Here is a 5,411-nt window from a genome sequence, read left to right on the forward strand (position 1 = left end):
CGCCAGCCAAGCAACTCTCGACCACTCCCATGTGGTCGAATTTTTTTAGATTGGACGATCCTTCCTCCCAGATTCAGATCAAATGTAGCATGTTTTTGCATTTTCGTTGTGTAGTCTGGTTCTGCGTAAAAGGGGTGCTGTTTCCTCCTTGCGTAAGGAGTTGTGTACAGATTTCGCAGGCCCTCCTTACTACTATAAAAGAGAGAAGAAAGAGAGAGAAAAAGAGGGAGGAGCAGGGGAGAACGTGAGCAAAGGAAGAGGAGAAAGGAAGGAAATCAGGTGTGAAGAGGCTATCAGCTAAAGTTTTCTTCCCTTTTCTTATAATTTTGTTTATGTTTTTTTAAAAGAGATTTTAGTTAATCATGTCTATGATTGGCTAAACTGCATAGGTAGGGCTAAGAGGTGAAGCTTGTAGCATGATGGGTTGTTCTCTATTGCTTTGATTCATGTTGATTGAACTCTCTTTGATTTTAGTTTGATTATAAAAATACTTTCAGTTTTTAATGATTCGTTGTGACTTAAATTACAATGAATTTATGATAGCTTTGAGTATGTTCTTTTTATTGAGATTTGTGAATTTAGAAAATCCTGTTGTTCACCATTGTCTCCTTGGCATAGTTGGATGATGGAATCCTCCCCAACTCTCACAATTCTCTCAGATTGGTTGTGGATTGGTAAATTCTGTTGTTTGCTTTATCTCTTGAGCATGGTTTTGTGATGAAATCAATTCTAGTTCTCACACCTCTCATTCCTTGAGAATTAGATCAAAGGACGTTCATATTTGATTTTTAATGAGATATCTTTCAATTGGATGAGGATGGAACTCTAATTCCAGTTGTGTTTTGAATCAAGCATAGATCTCCCTAATCTCTATAAGTGAATCCTTGGAAATCCTAGTTCCCACCTTTGAATTTTACAAGTTTTAGTTACATACTTTATAATTATTCTCTTAAATTCTCCTGATTTAGATTACATCTTCTTCTAGTTCTAGTTCTAGTTACTTTTAGAATACGTACAAGGTTCAGTCCCTGTGGATTCAATTCGGTATTACTGAGATTATTACTACATCACGACCTTACACTTGGGGTTGTGAACAAGCTTTTAGCGCCGTTGCCGGGGACTAACAGTTGCGTTTTTGTAAGATTAGCTAGTTTTGGGATTATTTTAAGATTAGGCTTTTATATTTTCTAATTTTAGGATTAGGTTTTTCTGTTTGATGTTAGAAACTAACCTAACGTTCCTGTTTTGTAGGATTCTGATATAAACTTTCTTATTTGTTAATCTCTTTCTAATTTTTCTATTTTCTGTTAGGGTTTGTTTTATATTTCTAGAAACTTTCTAATTCTAGGATTTCTTTTGTTCTTAGATACTAACTAGTTTTGTTTTGTTTTGTTTTATAGGATTTTAATTAGGAACTTCTAATTTGGTAACTTCTTTCTAATTCCCTCTCTCTTTCTAATTCTAGATTTCTATTTCCTTTCTCTTTTTAGGTTTAGGTTAGAATCTGAATTTAAGGGCTGAGAGTGTTTCATGCCTAAGTGGGTCCGTGACAAATACTCGACATCTTTTGAGTGAAGGAGGATTGGTTGAGGGGTTATCTATCCATCGCAGGATTAGACACCACTCAAGATCCTTAGAGTTAATTGAAGTGATGGCGCAAATCAACCAGTAAATTAACAACTTCAACCTAGGGTTGAGGAAGTTCAGGATGAGAATGAGGTGCATCAAGCACCCTTGCCTCGTACTTTACGAGATTATTTACAACCAACGAGGGTGAGTACACCTCATGCTTGGTTTTTTCAGAAAATACAAGACATATGGATATCAAGCTAGGGGTAATCCAACTCCTTCCAAAATTTCATCGGCTTGAATCTAAAAATCCATATCTACACCTGAAAGAGTTTGATGAGATTATAGCCACTCTATGCTTTCCAAATGTGTCTGATGACACGGTCAGGTTGAAAATCTTTCTTTTTTCTTTGAAAGAGAAGGCTAAGAAGTGGTTGCATTCACTATGTCCTCGATTTATTGGTAGATGGAATGACATGACAAGGGAGTTCGTAAAGAAAAATTTCCAATACCATAAGACGAACACCCTTAGAAAGTTGATCATGAACTTCACCCAAAAGGAAGATGAAACATTCTTCCAATGTTGAGAGCGGTTCAAGGATCTTGTCAGTTCATGCCCACAACACGGTTTTGAAACATGACACATTACGAACTTTTTCTATGATGGACTAACATCTCCCATGTGCCAATTAGTCGAGACAATGTGTAATGGGGAATTCATGAATAAAAGTGTCGATGATGTGTGAGACTACTTTGATAAACTTGCTGAAAACACGCAATTATTGGACATCTCCCTAAAATCAAGCACCACATCTAGGCCAACTCAATCCAAAGAGAGGGGACTTGAGGCCATGGAATTAAAGAAGGATAAGGTTAAGGAAACTGTTTGCGGTATTTGTGCTTGAAACTTTCACACAACTAAAAATTGTCCAACGATACTTGCCTTTCAAGAGGTGTTGAATAAGCAATCTAATGCCGTGAACAATTACGAAAGACTTTTCAATGGACCTACCTTCAATACATACAATCCTAGTTAGAGAAATCATCTAAACTTCAGTTGGAGGAATGGACAAACCATTACACCTCAAGGTTTCTTTAACCAAATTCTAAATCAAGAGAAACCTCAAGAGGATCCGGTTCTAAAACATCTTAAAAAGCAAGAGCTTTTTAATCAAGGGATGCTACAAGTCTTTCAAGATCTTACAAAAGCCATACAAAGGCTTGACATAAGGAATATGATTGGGAATAAGGGGAGTCTTCCAGCTCAACCTCTTCCCAATCCAAAACCACAATATGAAGTTAGTGACCCGAGCTCTTCAAACCAAATGGAGCAAGCTAAATCTATCACTACTCTTAGGAGTGGGAAGACCATTGACAGATCTATTCCGGTAAGGGCTGAAAAGCCTAAGGACCCAGAAGAGGATAACAAGGATAGATCTAGCATTGCTCCACAAGAATTAGAACCAGAAGTTCAAGGCAAGCCGGTTGCCCCATTCCCCCAACGGTTGGTTACACCAAAACCTCTCTCTAACTCTTAGGACATTCTAGAGGTGTTGAAATAAGTGAAGTTCAATATTTCTCTACTAGTTGTGATTAAACAAATACCTTCATATGCCAAATTTCTGAAAGACTTGTGTACGACCAAAAGATGACAAAATATTTAAAAGAAAATCTTCTTAACTGAGAAAGTGAGTGCTATCCTAAAGTAAGATGTACCACAGAAATTCAAAGATCCCGGTAGCCCAACCATACCTTGTGTAATTGGGAACTACTGAATTGAGCATGCACTTCTTGACTTAGGAGCAAGCGTAAATCTGATTTCTTACTTGGTCTACAAACAGTTAGGTTTGGGTAAATTAATACCGACCTTAACCACATTATAACTTGCTGATCGCATAGTTCGTGTACTGAGAGAGATAATTGAGGATGTGTTAGTACAGGTTGACAGATTCTACTGCCCGATAGATTTTATTGTCCTGGATACGGAGCCCATCAGTAACATGAGCACTCAAATTTCTGTCATTCTTGGTTGCCATTCCTTGCCACTTTAAACGCAATCATTAACTGCAGGAATGGAGTCATGAGTATGCCTTTCGGGAATATAACATTGGAGTTAATATCTTTTTCAACACAGGCAAACGGTTAGAGGATGATGACGATTTCCATGACATTAACATGATTGACTCTTTCGTGGAAGATAGAACTCTGATGACTTTATCCTCTGACCCTCTAGAGAAGTGCTTGGCCCACTCCCATGATTTAGATGATGATATGATTAGGGAGACAAGTGTCATGCTTGATACTGCATTGGTACTTGAAGTTAAACAGTGGAGGCCACAATTTGCAGAGTTGCCCAAAACCGATATAGTGCCTCTACCGTCTAACCTCAAGGCACCGAAGCTTGACCTAAAATCATTGCCATCTGATTTGAAATATGTCTACTTAGGTCAAGATGAGACATATCCGATGGTGATTTCATCCCACCTTGAGCAAGAACAGGAGAGTATGCTCATATCTACTTTCATTGAGCATAAGGGAGCCCTTAGATGGGCGATTGCAGACCTCAAGAGAATTGACCCTTCGGTTTGTACTCACCGCATTTATCTTGAGGATAATGCGAAGACCTCTCTACAACCACAATGTAGACTAAATCTAAACATGAATGAAGTGGTTAAGGCCAAGGTACTTAAGTTGTTGGATGTGGGTATCATATACCCTATATCAAATAGCCAATGGGTGAGTCCAACTCAGATGGTCCTAAGAAGTCCGGAATCACCATCATATCCAATGACAATAATGAACTCATGCCAACTAGAGTTACTACTGGTTAGAGAATGTGCATTGACTACAGGAAGTTGAATACCTTTACAAGGAAAGACCACTTCTCTTTGCCCTTCATTGATTAAATCTTTGAAAGGCTAACTAGTCACTCGTACTACTGTTTCCTTGACGGGTATTCGGGCTACAACCAGATAGAGATAGCTCCTGAAGATCAGGAAAAGACCATATTCACATGTCCTTTTAGCACCTTTGCTTACCGAAGGATGCCATTTAGACTATGTAATACCCCCGCTACTTTTTGGCGATGCATGATGAGTATTTTTTCTGATATGGTGGGGCAATATCTAGAGGTCTTCATGGATGACTTCTCTATTTTTGGTCCATCCTTCTGCGATTGTTTAGAAAATCTTAAATGTGTACTGAAGCGATGTAAAGAAAAGAATTTGGTACTCAACTGGGAGAAGTGTCATTTCATGGTTCGTAAGGGAATCGTCCTTGGACATATCATCTCGTCCAAGGGAAAGGTAGATAAGGCTAAAATCGATCTTATATCTAACTTACCTCCACCCAAGAACATACGAGACGTGCGATCCTTCTTAGGACATACTAAATTTTATAGGAAATCCATAAAGGACTTTAGTCATCTCTCTTGTCCTCTTTGTAATCTACTTCAAAAGGATGCACCATACGAGTGGACTGAGTAATGCCACGAAGCTTTCACTAAGCTTAAGGGCATGTTAACCACTGCACCTATCATGCAGCCACCCGATTGGAGCCTTTTGAACTTATGTGTAAAGTGTCTAACTATGCTCTTAAGGCATTTTTAGGCTAGAGAAAAGAAAAGAAGCCCTACGTTATTTATTATGTAAGTAGAACTCTAAATCCTGCCCAAGTGAACTATTCGACTATGAAAAAAGAACTCTTAGCCGTAGTGTTCGCTTTGGATAAATTTAGGTCCTACTTGATCAGATCTAAGATTGTCATTTACACAAATCATGCGGCACTCAAGTATCTTCTTTCTAAGAATGATACTAAGCCTCGCCTAATTAGATGGATCCTCC

General features: G+C 38.3%; 1 non-coding gene across 1 annotated transcript; it reads right to left on the reverse strand.

Annotated features, from left to right (window-relative positions):
• Positions 1-2,093: 2,093 nt before the first annotated feature.
• Positions 2,094-2,200, reverse strand: LOC131226403 (small nucleolar RNA R71). Its single transcript, XR_009161790.1, has one exon. It is a non-coding gene; the product is annotated as a small nucleolar RNA R71 (small nucleolar RNA).
• Between the last annotated feature and the right edge of the window lie 3,211 nt (positions 2,201-5,411).

This window comes from Magnolia sinica, chromosome 14 (genome assembly GCF_029962835.1).
Source record: "Magnolia sinica isolate HGM2019 chromosome 14, MsV1, whole genome shotgun sequence".
NCBI lineage: Eukaryota > Viridiplantae > Streptophyta > Magnoliopsida > Magnoliales > Magnoliaceae > Magnolia > Magnolia sinica.